Genomic DNA, 20,080 nt, shown 5'->3' on the forward strand with positions numbered 1-20,080 from the left:
TTTTGCCAGCTGCCCACCACTGGGTCTCCAGGACCCGGTATACAATAGGTGCTTAATAAAGATCTGCTGAATGAAATGAGTAAAGGATAACAGAACAGGTATTTTCTTTCAGAGGCGACTTCCTACGATTCTCTCAACTTGTCACAAGTTCCTATACCCATTACCCCACAACCCAAATCCACAACACAATGGCAGGAGGATTCGCACACAGTAGGCGCCCCAGGGAACTCTCGGGTGCAGTCCCCTTGCTTGGCGCGAGGAGGCGCCAGCACCGCGCACAGACCTTGCCCGCCCCCCGGGCCGGCACCAGCAGCCCAGGCAAGTCAATGGGCCCACATTTATGGAGCACCTCCTTAATTTCTGGGTTGCATTAGGCTTTCGGGGTCGCCGGCTGGGCAGCGGGTCGGTGCCGGTGGCGGGGAATCCTGGCTGGTGACTGGGGAACATCCAGGGGACGCGGGAGGGGACCGGGAGCAAAGTTCCCAGTTGGACAGAGCCGGGTCGGGCCTCGAGGGGCGGGAGCGCTTCCGGCAGGGGTGTCCCAGCGAGTCGTGACCTCTGACCCGCCGGAGAGGTCTCAGGCCCAGGCGCCACTGCCGCCTCGGGTCCTGCAGGCTCTGTTCCCCTCCGCGCAGGCGCGGCCGGCCGCAGTTCCCATGGTGACGGGGGCGCGTCCCCACCCGAGGCCCCGCCCCCAGCAGGCTAGGCTGCGCGGGGCTGCGGGCTCAGCGGGCAGGTGCTGCGGGCTGCGGGCAGGTGGCGGCGCGGCGCGGGCTGGAGGTGGCTCCACGGTAGGTTGCGCAGCGGCTGTGGGGAATGGGGGCCGGCTGGTCACCTCCTGTCCCCGGCCGGCGAGGTAGCTGGGGGTGACGGCGGCGGGCGAGGGCCGCCAAGTTTCTGCCCGGCCGAGGCCCCGGGAGAAAAGTTGGCAAAGTTGGCTGGGGAAGAGGCGGGGACCGGGAGGATTTCCCCAGACTCCGGGTCTGCGGGGAGGGAGGATCCCGGTTTGGGAGCCGGGGAATCCGTCTCCCGAGACTTGAGAGTGGATCCCGCGGGAAGATCCCGCATAGGGCAGCCAATGGATCACGTGCTACCCGGTTGGCGACTTGGGAGTCGATCCCTGCAGGGGATCGGGCGCTGGAGGCCTGGGGTCCCACTGGATCCCCAGTCAGGGGTGACGGCAGAGGGTGATTCAGAACTGGGAGCGAGAGGATCAATCTCCTCCCACGCTAGCCTGAGCCTTGCGAATGGATTCAGAGAGATCCGGTGGCCGGGAGCTGAGGGATCGCTGGAGATCTGGGTTACTCAGCCTGAAGCTGTTAGGGTCTGGACATCTGTGCGGGTTGGAGGCCCCGGAGGTGGACAGTGGGAAGCTAGGGCGGCGAGCGAGATGGAGTCTGGGTCGAGGGGAGCCCGGAGGACGGCGGGGTGGTTCGGGGGGCGTGAGAAGGGCAGCGCGCGGGGCCCCTCGGACGCGGAGGCTCTGGACGCGTCCTCCCGGCCTGGCCTGCGCCCCGCTCCGCTCGTCTTTCCAGGGCGGAGGCGCCCTGATGAGATTAAGCCTCAGTCCCCCTGTTCCCAGGCAGGCCCGCGTGATCCCCGCCCCGATGGCGGCGCGGCCCACCCGGTCTCACGGGTGGGGCTCCCGGGATGGGAAGCGGCTCGTTGACCCCCACCAGAGCCAGACCTTTTCACGCCCTCCTGGCACACAGTTGCCTGGGAGTGGGGGCGCCGCGCCTTAAAACCCTGCTCTTCGTCCAGTCCCGAAGCAGGCGTGTGACCTCCGCCGCGCGATGCCTAGGTGGCCAGGGCTTCCTGCCCGCCGGCACTGAACTTTCTGTAGCCAGGAGCAGCCATTATTTTTTGGAAGGGAAAAGACTGTACCTGTTGCACAAAGAAAAACACTTTCTTTGCACCTTCTTTGTGACCTTGGGCAGAACACTTATCTGAGTCCAGATAGGGACCTTCTGGGCAAAATGAGCTTGGCCTAGGAGGGTCTGCATCCTCCCTCTTCTAGGAGACTGGCAGGATGGATCGGAATGAAGGGTATGAAACAGGTAGGGGCTCTATAAGTATCAGTGCCTCCCTCAGTCTATGGCCTCTCCTTTCCCATGCCCCATCCCCTGTGCTTGCCTTACAGTATCTAAAGATTCCAGAAACCCTACTTGCTGTCTTTGAAACTGCAGGATTAGAGAGCTATTTAGCTTAACCTTTCTTCCAAATGGGTTAATTGCCCCTCTGATCCCCCCTTGCAGAGAGAAGTTCTGAGGTTTGGCTAATGAGTAACCAGGACATTTGGACAAGGCTTCTCCCTTGGCCTGGCTTTCCCTCTGCTAATCCATCAAGGTTTCTGGACAAACATGCGTGTGTACCCCCAGACTCTGGCGCCTCCTTCCTTCCTGTTGCAGCCAGGGACAGTTCCTGAGGAATTTGTACAGACACAAGCCCAGATCTTGGTGGTTCTGGCAGGGGGATCCTTTTAAAGGATTTGCATGCTTGTCAAGGGTGCAATTAACCAAGAGAAGTGCAGAGTTTCAATGCAGTGTCTGGGCATATATTTCAGCTGGGCATATGAACTGGCTGGCTCCATCAACCAGCATGTACTGAGCACCTATGTCAGGAGCACTGTAGAAATGGTGTGGCCTAGGGCAACTCAGGATCTGTCCTCTTAGAGTTATTTTCCAGCTATGGAGCAGTCAGCTTGCCCTGCAGTCTAGTACTGATTCTGGATGTTGGGGATACAGTTCTCACCCTAGGTTCAGAGGCTAGAAGCTGCCCCTGCCCCCATGGAGGTCCTGCGGGCTGTTTTTTGTTTGTTTGTTTGTTTTGTTTTCTTTTGTTTTTTGAGATGGAGTCTCGCTCTGTAGCCCAGGCTAGAGTGCAATGGCGTTATCTCGGCTCACTGCAACCTCCGCCTCCTGGGTTCAAGCTATTCTCCTGCCTCAGCCTCTGGAGCAGCTGGGATTACAGAGGCCTGCCATTTTGCCTGGCTAATTTTTGTATTTTTAGTAGAGACAGGGTTTCACCATGTTGGCCAGGCTGGTCTCAAACTCCTGACCTCAGGTGATCCTCCCGCCTCGGCCTCCCAAAGTGCTGGGATTACAGGCGTGAGCCACCGTGCCCGGCCTCACAGGGATATTTTATATGTGCATTCATTCATTTATTTATCATTTGTTCCTTCAACAAATCTTTCAAGACACTGTATCAAAGATGAGGCTAGCAGCCACATCCTTAAGGGGATATTTTATGCCCTGAAAGTCTTTGTGAACATAGGCACTTGTCTGGAAGGGGAGAACCATGATCATAGGAGGAGGGGCTGATGCCTTTGGCTGTGAGGAGGGATGGGAGTCAGAGAGTTTAGTTTTCTCTACAGCCAGTGGGAAGAGGTTGGTGTTATGGACTGCAGAAGTGGAACAGCTTGTGCAGAAGCCTGGAGGTAGGGGAGTGCCTAGGGTGTTGACTGGGGCCAGGCCAGCCATGGTTAGTGGTTTGGACTTTATTCCTGGGGCGTGGGGTGCTGTGGATCACAGTGAAAGGGTCTCTGCAGGCGAGAGGCAGGGTCAGATGTGTGTTTTGGGAAGCTTGCCCTGGCTGGTGTGGGGAGGCTGGATGATCGGAGGGTCATGCCAGGAGGCTGGGGGCCAGTAAGCAGGCTGCAAAACAAATCCAGGTGAGAGGCCAGGCGCGGTGGCTCACGCCTGTAATCCCAACACTTTGGGAGGCCAAGGCGGGCAGATCACGAGGTCAGAAGATCAAGACCATCCTGGCTAACACAGTGAAACCCCATCTCCATTAAAAAGACAGAAACAAAAAATTAGCCAGGCATGGTGGCGGGCGCCTGTAGTTCCAGCTACTCGGGAGGCTGAGGCAGGAGAATGGCGTGAACCCGGGAGGCGGAGCTTGCAGTGAGCCGAGATCGCGCCACTGCACTCCAGCCTGGGCCACAAGAGCGAAACTCCATCTCAAAAACAAAAACAAAAACAAAAAAAATCCAGGCGAGAGACTATGGTGGACTGGACGTAAAGACCAATGGTGTGGAAGGGTGCTCACTGACAACTTTGACATTGATCAGTGTTACATTTAGAGAGCCACTCACTTTGAAGATCCCTTCCTCAAGGTGGGTGTAACAGTCTACCTGGGGGAAGGAAACCCCTCAGAGGAGGTGGTGTCAGTACTGAATTCAGTTTAGCAAACCTTCTTTAGCACCCTCTGTCTGCCTGTTCAGGGGGAGCCATAAACCATGCCAGTCCTCAAGGACTTCCTGTGGGGAGACGTGGGGCATATTATTCCCATTTCACTGATCCTGGCCTCTGTGGCATAGTGAGGTCTTTGCTAGGCAGCAGTGGCAAAGCAGGAATTTGAACTCACTTCCAACTTGCAACTAGTGGATGTTTGGGTTCAGGTTAAGCAATAGGGAAGCAACAGAGGAAGGTGGGTTTGAGTTGGATGTAGAAGGGGTAAATCGAAGGAGCCTTCCAGGAGGAGGCAGGGATGGAAGGGAGGGAGCCAGCTGGCCGGGCGCAGTAGCTCATGCCTGTAATTCCAGCACTTTGGGAGGCTGAGGCGGGCAGATCACAAGATCAAGAAATAGAGACCATCCTGGCTAACAAGGTGAAACCCTGTCTCTACTAAAAATATGAAAACAAAAAATTAGCCGGGTGTGGTGTTGGGCGCCTGTAGTCCCAGCTATTTGGGAGGCTGAGACAGGAGAATGGCGTGAACCCGGAAGGCGGAGCTTGCAGTAAGCCAAGATCGCGCCACTGCACTCTAGCCTGGGCAACAGAGCGAGACTCCGTCTCAAAATAAATAAATAAATAAATAAAAATAAAAATAAAAAAAGAAGGGAGGGAGTGAGTCATCCAGAGATACTCCAGGCAAACCCTGGCCCTGCTCTCTCCTGGCCATGGCCTTGGGCATGGTTGTGGTTTTGAGACTCGACTTCCCTATCTGTAAAAAGGGCTCATGATAGGATACTCCCATTCTCAAAGGGCTGTTACGTGAGTTTGACGAAGCAGTGCATGGACAGGGCTACGCCCGGTATCTATGCTCTGTAAGGGGTGGTGTGATTATTATCACTATAGCCTGTCACCAGGATAAGTTCCAGGTGTGTGGTGCTTTGCTCAACCTGGTGTGTGCATGTGTGTGTTGGGGGGAGAGAGGGAGTGACCCACAGGTGACACTTGAGTCTTAAAGGATGAGTAGGAGGGAGGGCTGGGGACATTCCAGGCAGAAGCAACAGCACTGGCAAAGGCATAGATCGCCTGGAGAACTGCAAGCTAATTGATATACCTAGAATTCAGGGTGTGCTGAATGAATAAAAGTTAGACCATAGGCAGCAAAAATTCCTTTTTTACCCCTGACACTCCCTGAATTTCTAAACCTGAAGGCTTTGGCAGGTTTGGGGCAGAGAGGAGGGCAAGAGCATCCCTGTCCAGGAGTTCACACTCCTTCTTCCACTCACCTGTCCAGATTATAGTAGTGTGAACCTACACAAGCCATGTCCCCCTGGGACCTCAGTTTCTTCCTCTGTAAAATGGGAGGACTGGGGAGAATGCAGGTAAAGCACATAGTGCATCAGAGCAGCGCCATTAAGCCAGAATCTGGGCTAAGCTCTTTTGTTCCCTTTTTTTTTTTTTTTTTTTTGAGACGGAGTTTTGCTCTTACTGCCCAGGCTGAAGTGCAATGGCACGATCTCGGCTCACTGCAGCATCTGCCTCCTGGGTTCAAGTGATTCTCCTGTCTCAGCCTCCCAAGTAGCTGGGATTACAAGCATGTACCACCACGCCCGGCTAATTTTGTTATTTTTAGTAGAGATGGGGTTTCTCCATGTTGGTCAGGCTGGTCTCGAACTCCCGACCTAATGTGATCCACCCAACTCGGCCTCCCAAAGTGCTGGGATTATAGGCACCTGGCCTTTTTTTTTTTTTTAATATATGTTTTACAACAAACCCAGGTGGTGCTTGTTTTCGAGACCCTCGACTTTGCAGTTCATGAAACTGAGGCTTCAAGAGGTTATTGATTTGCTGCGAGGTCACGCAGCTGGAAAGTGGAAGAGCTGGGATTTGAACCCAAAGCTGTCTGCGTCAAAGCCATGCCCTTCCCGCTTCCGTGGCTCCCGACACAAGGAGGGGTGCTTCTGCCTATTCTCACTACTCAAACTGCTGCCATTTAAAAAAAACCTAAGGCCAAGTGCAGTGGCTCCCGTCTGTAAGCCCAGCGCTTTGGGAGGCAGAGATGGGAGGATTGCTTGAGCCCAGGAGTTTGAGACCAGCCTGGGCAACATAGCGAGACTCTGTCTCTGAAAAAACAATTTAAGGCCAGGTGCGGTGGCTTATGCCTGTAATCTCAGCACTTTGGGAGGCCGAGGTGGGCGGATCATCTGAGGTCAGGAGTTCGAGACCAGCCTGGCCAACATGGTGAAACCCCCTCTCTACTAAAAATACAAAAATCAGCCAGGCGTGGTGGCAGGCGCCTGTAATCCCAGCTACTCGGAAGCCTGAGGCAGGAGAATCGCTTGAACCTGGGAGTTGGAGGTTGTGGTGACCTGAGATCATGCCATTGCAATCCAGCCTGGGTGACACAGAAAGACGCTGTCTCAAAAAAAAAAACAAACTTTAAAAATTAGCCTGGCGGTCAGGCGCAGTGGCTCATGCCTGTGATCCCAGCACTTTGGGAGGCAGAGGCAGGCGAACCACCTGAGGTCAGGAGTTCGAGACTAGCCTGATCAACATGGAAAAACCGTGTCTCTACTAAAAATACCAAAAAAAAAAAAAAAAAAAAAAAAAAAAAAAAAAAGGCCAGGTATAGTAGCACACACCTGTAATCCCAGCTACTTGGGAGGCTGAGGCAGCAAAATCGCTTGAACCTGGGAGGCAGAGGTTGCAGTGAACCGAGATTGTGCCACTGTACTCCAGCCTGGGCGACAGAACAAAACTTTGTCTCAAAAAAAAAAAAAAAAAAAACAAACCTTGGGAGGCCTAGGTGGGTGGATCACGAAGTCAGGAGATCGAGACCACGGTGAAACCCCGTCTCTACTAAAAATACAAAAAAAAAAAAAAATTAGCCAGGCGCAGTGGCGGGCGCCTGTAGTTCCAGCTACTTGGGAGGCTGAGGCAGGAGAATGGCGTGAACCCGGGAGGCGGAGCTTGCAGTGAGCCGAGATTGCGCCACTGCACTCCAGCCTGGGCGACAGAGCGAGACTCCGTCTCAAAAAAAAAAAAAAAAAAAAAGAAAAACAAATTAGCCTGTCAGTGTGTCAGGCTGTGGTCCCAGCTAATTCAGAGGCTGAGACAGGAGGATTGCTTGAGCTCGGGAGTTCGATGCTGCAGTGAGCTTTGATTGCGCCACTGCACTTTAGCCTGAGACAGAGTGAGATCTTGTCTCAAATAAATAAATACATAAATATATAAACATTTTAAAAATAGAAATTAAAAATAAAAGGAAACTGGTCAAGCGCAGTGACTCACACCTGTAATCTCAGCACTTTGGGAGGCTGAGGTGGGAGGATCACTTGAGGTCAGGAGTTTGAGACCAGCATGGCCAACATGGTGAAACCCCATCTCTACTGGAAAAATAAAATAAAAAAATAAAAGAAATAAAAATCAGCCAGGCATAATGGCGGGTGCCTGTAATCCCAGCTATTTGGGAGGCTGAGGCATGAGAATCGCTTGAACCTGGGAGGTGGAGGTTGCAGTGAGCTAGATCATGACACTGCACTCCAGCCTGGGCAACAGAGTGAGACTGTGTCTCAAAAAGTAAAAATAAAAGGAAGCTAACAAACAATCGAGGCATATATATATATACATATATACACACACACACACACACACACACACACACATATTTTTTTTCCTTCAATGCAATGAATATTTAATGACCGTCTTATGTGGGCAAGGCACTCTACTTGTGAAAATTTCAAAAGATCACCTGCCCTTAGGAATCCTCTGGTCAACTGTACGAGAAGAAGGAAGGGGGCAAGGCAAGATGAGACAAATAAGCAAATAATTATGGACTTGACTTCTGAGCAGAAGCTATCACAGCTACATTTGTTAATTGCTCAGTTAAGTGACCTTTGAAATGTTCTATAGCCTTGTCTCCATTAAGAATATGAAATACAGCCGGGCATGGTGGCTCACGCCTGTAATCCCAGCACTATGGGGCCCCGAGGCAGGTGGATCATTTGAGGTCAGGAGTTTGAAACCAGCCTGACCAACATGGTGAAACCCCGTCTCTACTAAAAATACAAAAATTAGCTGGGCGTGGTGGTGGGTGTCCGTAATCCCAGCTACTCAGGGGCCTGGGGCAGGAGAATCGCTTGAACCTGGGAGGGGGAGGTTGCAGTGAGCCGAGATTGCGCTACTGCACTACAGTCCGGGTGACAGAGTGCAACCCTGTCTCAAAATTAAAAAAAGAATATGAAATACATTTCCAAAGCATGATCTTTGGATGTTTACATCACTGAGTCAGAAATGATAAACACATCAAAATTATTTTGTATTATGAAAATAATGTATAATACACCAAACACTTCCAAGATGGCAAAATAATATTCTAGAAAGTAAAAAGTGAGTCTCCTATGCCAGACTCCCAATCCTATTTCTGAGAGAGCCAGCAGCTTCTCCTGACAATCTAGAAACTTTGCACACACACATGCTCTGTTGACTTCCTTCCACACTCCTATCACACTGTGCAAATGATCAAAGTTATCTTTACATCCACTTTGGAGCCAGATGGAAGGAGTTGAATCCTAGCTCTGCCACTTACTGGCTGTGTGACCTTGGGCAGGTGACTTAACTTCTCTGAGCCCATTTTCTTGTCAGTAAGTGGGGAGGCAGATGGTATGTGCTCAATATGTGTAGATGCTGTTATGATTATCCTCATTATTACTAGTAGTGGTCATTGTGGAGTTAGTATTATTAATGACTTTCCCCTCTACTCTCAGCTCCTAGAAGGCAGAAACCCTACTTAACCTTCATTGCTGTCTGTATTGTTCCTAACTGGTACTGCCAGACACAGAGTTGGTGCTCAGGACGTAGCCTTGGAGTAAACCAACGAATCCATATATGTAAACATATTCTTTGAACAACAACAGCAACAACAGTAACAATAATAAAATAAAGAGGCAGGGTGCGGTTGCTCACACCTGTAATCCCAGCACTTTGGGAGGCCAAGATGGGCAGATCACAAAGTCAAGAGATTGAGACCATCCTGCCCAACATGATGAAACCCCGTCTCTACTAAAAATACAAAAATTAGCTGGGTGTGGTGGTGCGCGCCATGTAGTCCCAGCTACTTGGGGGGCTGAGGCAGGAGGATCACTTGAACCCGGGAGGCGGAGGTTGCAGTGAGCCAAGATCACACCACTGCATTCCAGCCTGGCGACAGAGTGAGACTCCGTCTCAAAAAAAATACATAAATAAATAAAATAAAACAAATAATTTCACACGTGAATTAAAAATATATTTGGGTACTTTCCCATTTCAGAATGTGTTGATTTACCTTGTTCTTTTTAAAAGCTGAATAAGGCCAGCTGTGGTGGCTCATGCCTGTAATCCCAGCACTTTGGGAGGCCGGGTGGATCACTTGAGGTCAGGGGTTTAAGACCAGCCTGGTCAACTTGGTGAAACCCCATCTCTACTAAAAATACAAAAATTAGCTGGGCATGGTCGCACGCACCTCTAATCCCAGCTACTCGGGAGGCGTGAGGCAGCAGAATTGCTTGAACCTAGGAGGCAGATGTTGCAGTGAGCTGAGATGGCACGACTGTACTCCAGCCAGGGTGACAGGGCAAGACTCCGTCTCAAAAAAAAAAAAAAAAAAAGTACAAAAAGCTGAATAATTTCCAGTGCATGAAGGTGCTATGAACTTATTTAACCGATCCCCTCTTGATGGACATTGAGTTGTTTTTCAGGTTCTTCTTCTTTTTTTTTTTTTTTTGTTATGACACAGTGCCGCAGTAAACATCCCTGTTGACATGTCTTTGCATACTTGTTGCGGTAGGCTGGAGGACAGATTCCAGGATGTGAAATTTTGGGGATGAAGGGTGTTTAGAACATTGACCTGACCTGCCCATTTTCCCAGCAGAGTGGCTGTACGTTTCACACTCTTACCACAGCTGTGCGAGAGACAGCCTCTTTGCATATTTCAGAGAGAAGGAACAGTGTTTGGCTCTCTCTTGTCTGTGGCCATAGGACACGGCCTCTGGCCTGAGGGAAGGTGAGAGTTCCTATAAGTGACACAATATTTTGTGGCCCTTGGGATTCTTTTCGTTGTTGTTTTTGTTTTGAGACAGGGTCTTGCTCTTTCATCCAGGCTGGAATGCAGTGGTGCGATCTCAGTTCACGGCAGCCTCGACCTCCTGGGCTCAGGTGGTCCTCCCACCTCAGCCTGCCAAGTAGCTGGGATTACAGGCATGCACCACCATGCCTGGCTAATTTTTTGTATTTTTGTAGAGATGAGATTTTTGCCATGTTACCCAGGCTGGTTTCAAACTCCTCAAGCAATACTCCTACCTGGGAGCCAACACACCCAGCCTGGCCCTTGGGTGTTTTGTTTTTTTTTTTTTTTTTTTTGAGACGGAGTCTCGCTCTGTCACCCAGGCTGGAGTGCAGTGGCCGGATCTCAGCTCACTGCAAGCTCCGCCTCCCGGGTTCACGCCATTCTCCTGCCTCAGCCTCCCGAGTAGCTGGGACTACAGGCGCCTGCCACCTCGCCCGGCTAAGTTTTTGTATTTTTAGTAGAGACGGGGTTTCACTGTGTTACCCAGGATGGTCTCGATCTCCTGACCTCGTGATCCGCCCGTCTCGGCCTCCCAAAGTGCTGGGATTACAGGCTTGAGCCACCGCGCCCGGCCGGCCCTTGGGTTTTAATACAAACTGCTGGTGACTGTGTCTTGGAAGATATTTGCCCACGTACACACAAGTCTTTCTGGACATACGTGGTCCCTGTATTAGTCAGGCTTTTCTGTGATCATACTGTGTAACAAACATCTCCTACATCACAGTGGCCTTTAACAGCAAACATTTGTTTCATGCTCACAAGTCAGCAGGTAGCTTGGCTGACGTTACCTAGGCTTTGCCAGCAAGGCTGGCCCTAGGCTTTGGATTGGGTTCAGGTCTGCCTCGTGAATCTTCATCCAGATTCACAGGCTGAAGGGTGGCAGCCAGCCAGGGCATGCTCTTCTGTGGTGGACAACAGAAGCCTCCGTTCTGAACTGAGAAGCTGCACTTCTGCTCTCATGCTATAGGCTGAAGCAAGTCACATGGCAAGCCTGACATCAATGAGTTGAAGTCTACTCCTCTCATGGAGGCTGAATAAATATTTGCTGAACAATAATAGAACCCGCCACAATTATGTTTCTGATGGGATAGGACCGGTCCTTGCAGGAGTAGAGAGTCTGCCTGGAGGGCATGGGTAAGAATCATGGCTCATGATTTGTGGACAAGTGGTCACAGAGCAGAGGCTCTGGGTAAGGAGACCTGGTTTGAGTTTATAACTAGAGACAGGCAGTTCACCAACTGAGTCTCAGATTCCTTATCTGGAAAATGGGAATATTGTCTTCTCTGGCAAGCTGCTGGGAAGCTTAGAGATATTACTGCATAAGGAGGTGCTTTATACTTATGAGGTGAGGTGGGAAATGAGGGATGATTGTCTTGATGATGATTTTTGTGCTGGAGCTGGCTTACAATTCCCTGAGCCATGATACCTGTAGCCAGTAGAGTGAGAGAACGCAGCGACGCCAAGGTGAGACTGGGAGGGATAGGTCTGGGTTTGAATCCCAGCTCTGCCCATTATGGGCCACGTGACCTTTGATCAGCCTCCTCGCATCCCTCAGCCTCAGTTTGCCTGTCTGTAAAAGGGACACAGTGTGCTTGTACCCATTAATAAGGACTGTGAAATGCTTGGCATGAGGTAGATAATAACCAGATGGTGGCTGTGAGCATTGGCATGGAGCTGAGGGGGTCCTGATAGGGGCACAATGAGGAATTCTGCCACCCATTCCCTTGGGAATATTGCAGGGAACCTGGAGCCAGACTGCTTGGATTCAAATTCGAGCCCCACCACTTACCAGCTGTGTGGCTTTAATGCAAGGCAGTTAATCACTCTGGGCCTCAGTTTTCTCATCTGTAAGCTGGGAGTAATAATAGAGCCTGCCTCATGAGGTTGACAAGCATTAAATGTGTTAACACATAGCACCTGCGAATGAATTCACACGTGCCTTAGCTAGTATTGTTAGGATTGCTAGTATTATTATTAGTCTGTGGAGGCCCAGAGAGGTTGCCTCCCTTCCTGGGAGCCACCAGGGCCTTGGGGAAAGGAGTGATGAGAAGCGGATGCGTTTTGGGTCCCTGCTGCTGAGGCGGTGGGGTTTCCCCCTGTAGCTAATATGGGTCACCCCTTGAGGATGGCCAAGGTGCCTTTACCAACCACGCAGCCCTCCTGAGTCCTGAAGCAGCCCTGACCCAGCCGGGGAAGAGTCACGGGGCGCTCTGATCTAAGAACTACTCACATGGCGCCACTATGGACGCACACAGCAGGCTTCCGGGAGCCCAGGTTTATGAGTATCCGCAGGGCTCACTGAGATAGCTACAGGGTTACAGGCCACTCACCCTCTCCTTCAGTTGTTCACTCCATAAAAATGTATCATGTATTGGAAGGCCAAGGCGGGCGGATCACCTGAGGTCAGGAGTTTGAGACCAGCCTGCCCAACATGGCAAAACCTGATCTCTATTAAACATACAAAAAATTAGCCGGGCTTGGTGGCGGGCACCTGTAATCCCAGCTACTTGGGAAGCTGAGGCAGGAGGAGAATCACTTGAACCTGGGAGGCGAAGCTTGCCGTGAGCCGAGATCATGGCACTGCACTCCACCGAGATCATGGCACTGCACTCCAGCCTGGGCAACAGGAGTGAAACTCCATCTCAAAAATAAAAAAATAAGAAAAAAAAAAAAAGGGCGGGCGCGGTGGCTCACGCCTGTAATCCCAGCACTTTGGGAGGCTGAGGCGGGTGGATCACGAGGTCAGGAGATCGAGACCATCCTGGCTAACAGCACGGTGAAACCCTGTCTCTACTAAAAATACAAAAAATTAGTCGGGCAGGCGCCTGTGGTCCCAGCTACTCGGGAGGCTGAGGCAGGAGAATGGTGTGAACCCGGGAGGCGGAGCTTGCATGAGCCGAGATCGCGCCACTGCTCTCCAGCCTGGGCGACAGAGCGAGACTCCGTCTCAAAAAAAAAAGAAAAAAGAAGTTTGCAGGAGATAACTGAGGCTGTCTCTCATCTTTATGCAGATCCTGCTTTTGGTAATAATAATGTTATCTGTAGTAAAACAAAAATAGGACTGGACACGATGGCTCACACCTGTAATCCCAGCACTTTGGGAGGCCTAGGCAGGTGGATCACTTGAGGTCAGGATTTTGAGACCAGCCTGGCCAACATGGTAAAACTCTGTGTCTACTAAAAATACAAAAATTAGCTAGGCATGGTGGTGCATGCCTATAGTCCTAGCTACTTGGGAGACTGAAGCAGGAGAATTGCTTGAACCTGGGAGACAGAGATTGCAGTGAGCTGAGATTGTGCCATTGCACTCCAGCCTGGGAGACAGAGGGAGACTCTGTCTCAACAAAAAACAAAAAACAGCAAAAAAAAAAAAAAAAAAAAAACCCACAAAACCCAAAAATAACAAGTGAATAATAACTCTGTCCTAGGCTCTGTGCTCATCATTTTCCTATGTACTTTTCTTGTTTTTATTTATTTTTCTTGAGACAGGGTATTCTGTCACCCAGGCTGGAGTCCAGTGGCGCTATCACAGCTCACTGCAGCTTCCATTTCCCAGGCTCAAGTGATTCTCTCTCCTCAGTCTTCTGAGTAGCCGGGACCACAGGAATGTGCCACCATGTCAAACTAATTAAAAATTTTTTTTGGCCGGGCGCGGTGGCTCAAGCCTGTAATCCCAGCACTTTGGGAGGCCGAGACGGGCGGATCACAAGGTCAGGAGATCGAGACCATCCTGGCTAACATGGTGAAACCCCGTCTCTACTAAAAATACAAAAAACTAGCCGGGCGAGGTGGCGGGCGCCTGTAGTCCCAGCTACTCGGGAGGCTGAGGCAGGAGAATGGCGTAAACCCGGGAGGCGGAGCTTGCAGTGAGCTGAGATCTGGCCACTGCACTCCAGCCTGAGCGACAGAGCGAGACTCCGTCTCAAAAAAAAAAAAAAAAAAAAAAAAAAAATTTTTTTTGTAGAGACAGGATCTTGCTATGTTGCCCGGGCTAGTCTTGAACTCCTAGTCTCAAGTGATTCTTCCACCTCAGCCTCCCAAAGTGCTGGGATTACAGGTGTGAGCCACCATGCCCTACCCCTATACATTGTTGTATTTGATTCTTGTGACTCCATTTTACAGGTGAGGAAACTGAGGCTCGGAGAAGGAGTCATTTGCCCAGGCCATACTACTGGGAATGGGGAATGGGGATACATGTAGCCTGACTCCAGCCGCCATGCTCTGAATCACTCCTGCTGTTGCCCCTCTGGTGGTGAAGCAGGATGGGCAGTGCCGAAAAATCCTAGTGTTAGATCCTGTTCCCACATGTTGATGCTGTGTGGCTTTGCACTTGTGATTTCACCTCCTTGAGCCTCAGTTCTTCTGCAGAAAGAAGATGACAAAATTTCTTCCGTGAGGTCATTGTAAGATTAGATACAGCAACCATTTATAAAGTCTCTGGCACATAGTAGGCTCTTAAAAAAAAAAAGGGAGACCCCGGCTGGGCACAGTGGCTCACACCTGTAATCCCAGCACTTTGGGAGGCTGAGGCAGACAGATCACCTAAGGTCAAGAGTTTGAGACTAGCCTGGCCAATGTGGTGAAATCCTGTATCTACTAAAAATACAAAAATTAGCCAGGCATGGTGGCACACACTTGTAATACCAGCTACTCAGGAGATTGAAGCAGGAGAATTGCTTGAATCCGGGAGGCCGAGGTTGCAGTGAACTGAGATCACACCAATGCACACCAGCCTGGGTGACGAGAGTGAAACTCCGTTTCAAAAAAAAAAAAAAAAAAGGGAGACCTCCCCCATAAAAAGATGAGCTTAGGCCAGGCACATTAGCTCACACTTGTAATCCCAGCACTTTGGGAGGCCAAGGCAGGCAGATCACTAGATCAGGAGTTTGAGACCAGCATGGCCAACATGGTGAAACCCTGTCTCTGCTAAAAATACAAAAAGTTAGCCGGGCATGGTGGCAGGTGCCTGTAATCCCAGCTACTCGGGAGACTGAGGCAGGAGAATCGCTTGAACCCGCGAGGTGGAGGTTGCAGTGAGCCAAGATCATGCCGTTGCTCTCCGGCTTGGGCAACAAGAGTGAAACTCCATCTCAAAAAAAAAAAGGATGAACTTACGGTTTTAAAAAATGTGTGTAAGTTGTCCCAAAGAATTATTTTATAAATCATAATGTAAATCTTCCTTGTTTGTTGTAGTAGCAGAAGTAGCAACAATGGCAGTAATAAAAGTAAAAACTAACATTGATTCACTGCTTCTTATAAGCCAGTTGCTCTGACATAGACTCTGTGTGTTATTTTATAGGGTCCTCATAATAACCTGTGAAGAAAGATGGTAGTGTTATTCCCATTTTACAGATGAGGAAACTGAGGCTCCAAGAGGTGAAATGCCTTGCTTTCCAGCTAGTGGCAGGCAGGGAGGACTAGAGCCTTGTTATGAATACGTGAGAATCTCATTCCAGTGCAATACCCCTGCCTGTTGGAGAAACAGCTGTATTTTCACAGGCACCAGGTCAGGGCTGAGGCTCCCAGCTGACTTTGTGTTGATATTTCTTTTCTTTTTGTTTTGCTTCCTCAGGGGGGAAAGCCTTTTCTGGGGAGTCCTGTTTACTGATGGCTTAGCGAGCACTGCCGAGGGAAGGAGACTTTGGGTCTGCAGGACCTCCCTGCAGAAGGGGAGCCCAGCGGGTGCATTGGGTGCACCGAGGTCACTGTGCACTCACACCGCCCGGCCTGTCTGGACTTGAAGCCTGGGTCTTGGCCTTGCCCAGTGCCCTGGGCAGGGCTAGGGAGTAACTTGGTTAGGGAACTCCCAGTGCCCTTTGGCCTGGGAAGCTGCCCAAGTTTGTCTTTCCCTTTCATTTTAGGCCCCAGCACTGGAAAGCGCTTGTCTTTGTTTTTCGAATGATTGCTTACCTGCCTACCTGGGACTGTGCTTACCACGTGAAGAGGTTCTAGGCCGTGAGAGAGAATACAGAGTGTATTAAAATGAGTCCTAGACTGGGCATGATGGCTCATGCCTGTAATCTTAGTGCTTTGGGAGGCCAAGGTGGGAGGATTGTTTGAGCCCAGGAGTTTGAGACCAGCCTGGGCAACAGAGTGAGACCCTGTCTCTACAAAAAATTAATTAACCAGCTGTGGTGGTGCACACCTGTAGTCTCAACTTCTCAGGAGGCTGAGGCATGAGGATAGCTTGAGCCAGGGAGGTTGAGGCTACAGTGTGCTGTGACGGTGTCACTGCACTCCAGCCTGGGTGACAGAGCAAAAGCCTGTTGCAAGTGAATGAATGAATGAATGAATGAATAAATGAATGGGTTCTAGGCCTGAAGTTAGGCCTCCTGAGTTTTAGTCCAGCTTCTCTGCTGTGTGTTCCTGGGTATACCCCTTCCCCTCTCTGGAGGACAAGGAACTGGATAGGTAGATTCTAGACCCTCTTATTTCTGCCATACATTCCGGGAAGAATTAAAACCAGACTTTTGAAAGACAGGACCTAGAAACACCACAATTTGCTGACAGGGCCTACTGTGTGCCAAGTCCCTTGTTAGGGAGATACTGTGTTAGGTGCCTTCTTGTCAAATCCTCGGGATGACTCAGGCAGTTTGGTATCACCAGCCCCCTTTACAGTTGAGGAAATGGAGGCTCAGAGAGGTAAAGGCCTCGTCAGTGTCATAAGCTTGGGATAAGAGGTGGCAGAGCCTGTGTTGGAACTCAGGTCTTCCTCCTGCAAAGCTCTGACTCCATCAGCAATACCTTTTCTCCCATCAGAAGTTCTAGTGCCAGGTGTCCTTTCTTGGGATAGTTGATCATTTTCTTCTTTGTTATTTGTTGAGCACCTCCTGTTTACCAAGGCCTGGGCTGGGCCTTGGGCCTCAGAGCTGCCTGGGGCCTGGCCTCCTCCCTCAAGGAGGACAGAGAAGAGGAGGCAGAGAGCAGCAGGCCTAGGGCTCTGATCCCAGCCTCGGCCCCACTGTCCCCCAGGCTTGAAGCAAAACCGTTTTCCTTGACACGCTTAAGACTTGGATGAGACAGGACGCTTTGGCAACCAGCAGACCACCTTCTTCTTGGAGAGGCGAGGTGCCTGGTTAGTGTCAGATTTAACTCGAGAAAGGCAGTGGCAATGCTTCCAAGTCCTGTCTTGATGCAGATGTCCTAATCACAGCCCCTCTGGCTTCCTTTCCTTTGATTCATTAAAAGGTAGGGAAAGGGGGTGGCGGGGCAGCGGAGAAGGCAGCAAAAAGCATGGAGGAATTTTTGGAATGCCCAGAATGCTGGCTGACCTAGCAGAGCAGGTGTGAGCCATCTCCCCTGGCTTTGGTTAGAGTCTGTTGGGCATGCCTGGAGGCTCTCTGGGTGCCATCCAGTTCCTGTCCTTGAGGCCCGAGTCACCCCGGGAAGGTGGCTCTCCTATGACTCCAGCTGCAGCCTATAGTAGAAGATGCCGCCTGGGTCCGGAGCCATGCAGCCTGCAGTCATGTCCTGGCTCTGTTTTCTCCCCAGCCGTGGGAATGGTTTCCTGTGTCCGCCCCAGCATCCGTACCCATGGAATGGGGGTGCTGATGTCTGTCTTTCAGCCTGGCTGGGAGCTCTTAGCAGGGTCACATGGTGAACACTGGGACAAATGGAGTGTCCATGCAATTCTATTTGGGTAGGTAGTGATGTTAAGTAAAGCCCCTACTGTGTGCATGGAGCTGTCTGGAGTACTGAGACATTCCCAGACTTTTATTGATTACATAGTCTTATCATTTGGGGGACCCATCTGTTTACTTGGCCTCCCCTCCACACCATGAATGTATTGTCATGAGATGACTCTCTTCTTATTTTCCAAATTGATAATTTTTATGCTCTTTTTATCCTTATTATCCAGCAATACATTTTTATTGTTTTATTGTTTTGCTTTGTGTTGTTTTGTTTTGTTGAGACAGGGCCTTGCCCTGTCACCCAGGCAGGAGTGCAGTGGTGCAATCATGGCTCACTGCAGCCTTGACCTCCCAGACTCAGGCGATACTCCCACCTCAGCCTCCCGAGTAGCTGGGACTACAGGCGTGTGCCACCATGCTGGCTAATTTTTAAAATTTTTTTTGCAGAGACAGACTCTCCCATTGTTGCCCAGGTTGGTCTTGAACTCCTGGACTCAAGAGATCTGCCCACCTCAGCCTCCCAAAGTGCTGGCACTACAATTGTGAGCCACCATGCCCGGCCTCATTTTTATTGTCGAACATTTCAAAATGTAGTTGTCCCTTGGTATACTCAGGGGACTGGTTCCAGATCTCCCTCGGATACCCAAATCTGAGCATGCTCAAGTCCTTTCTATAAAATGGTGTAGTATTTGCATATAACCTACACATATCTTCCCGAATATTTAAATCATCTCTAGATTACTTATGATACCTCATCCAATGTAAGAAATATTATACTGTATTATTTATGGAATAATGACAATAAAAACCTCTGTACATGTTCATTACAGACGCAGCCATCCATTTTTTAAAAACAATATTTTTCATCCAAGCTTGGTTGAATCCATGGATGTGAAACGCACAGATACCGAGGGCTGGCTGTACAGATAAACAAAAAGGAGATAAAACTCATAATCCCACATTCTAAAGATAACTGGTGCTAATATTCTGGGCTCTGATTTAGACGCGTTCATCACACCCTGCATACATACATATTGATTGAGATTTCAGCTCTTTGTCTTGGGGCACATGTAGAATGTGGGCTTTACACTGAGGTGGTTTATATTCCAGCCCTGGCTCTGTAACCGCTTGGCTGTGTGACAGAAGGGAGATCACTACCTAATATGAACTTCGGTTTCTGCTCTGTAAAACTCGATTGCTGTGAGGATTACATGAGTTAAGGTCTGTGCACTCTTCAGAGAGGGGCCCCTTCTATGGATGCTGTAATTGATAACTAGTGGATTTACAGAACAGGCTTCAGAGAAGACCCCCTCCCCCAGGCATGGCCCAGGGGTGCTTTCTTTATCTCCCGAGGTGGGAGCTGTTCAGAACGGGGCTTGGGCCAGGGAGTTTGACTCACACAAAGCACTCTGGGCAGACTCTCAAACCAGTCCTGATCTTTATCACTTCGGGATGCTTCCTGTCCCTGCCGAGGCCTGGGCATTGTCCAAGTTAAAGCCACCGGATGGTCCCAGCAGGCCGGGAGGTGGCCCCTGTAAAATGAGCTCACCAAGAACCCTTCCGCCTCCCCAGCTGACTCCAGCAGTGGCTTCTGGAGGACAGGCTCGAGACACCAGGGGAGAAGGATAAGGTTGGCCCGCTACCTCCAAGAAGGCCTGAAAGCCGTGATGTCACCTGGACACTGCAGGATCCCAGAAGGCCACAGAGAGGAAAGGGCTGGGGGAGCCATGGGGCAGGGCAGGTCATGGAGCCTGGCTTTCAGAGGGGAGTTTGGGGTTGGAGACTTCTGTAGGGAAGTGAAGCTGCGCTGTTCTAGCTCTGTGAATTTGAATCAATACATTGTACAACCTGGTCCATCTTTGCTTTCCACCTCTATGAAATGAGGCTAATGGTAGGGCTTACCTAATAGGGTAGATGTGCCTTTATCATGTAAAGGCTCCTAGCACAGTCAGGCACACGGTTGGTGCCTCTTCCTCCTTCTCATCGTCATCATCATCTAGTACAGGGGTCCAATCTTTTGGCTTCCCTGGGCCACATTGGAAGAAGAAAAATTGTCTTGGGCCACACATAAAGTACACTAACACTATCAATAGTTGATGATAGACTTAAAAAAAAAAAACTGAAAAAATCTCTTAACATTTTAAGAAAGTTTATGAATTTGTATTGGGCTG

At 50.3% G+C, this 20,080-nt stretch overlaps 1 protein-coding gene across 2 annotated transcripts in view; it reads left to right on the plus strand.

The window, feature by feature from the left end:
- The first annotated feature begins 678 nt into the window (after positions 1-678).
- The window catches only part of KIAA1671, a 254,234-nt gene continuing 234,832 nt past the window's right edge, over positions 679-20,080 (plus strand). For both annotated transcript variants that reach the window (XM_015149947.3, XM_028827933.2), the window contains exon 1: positions 679-791. The gene's annotated coding sequence lies outside the window, so the exon portion shown is untranslated. The remainder of the gene's footprint in view (positions 792-20,080) is intronic.

Source organism: Macaca mulatta, chromosome 10, assembly GCF_049350105.2.
Source record: "Macaca mulatta isolate MMU2019108-1 chromosome 10, T2T-MMU8v2.0, whole genome shotgun sequence".
NCBI lineage: Eukaryota > Metazoa > Chordata > Mammalia > Primates > Cercopithecidae > Macaca > Macaca mulatta.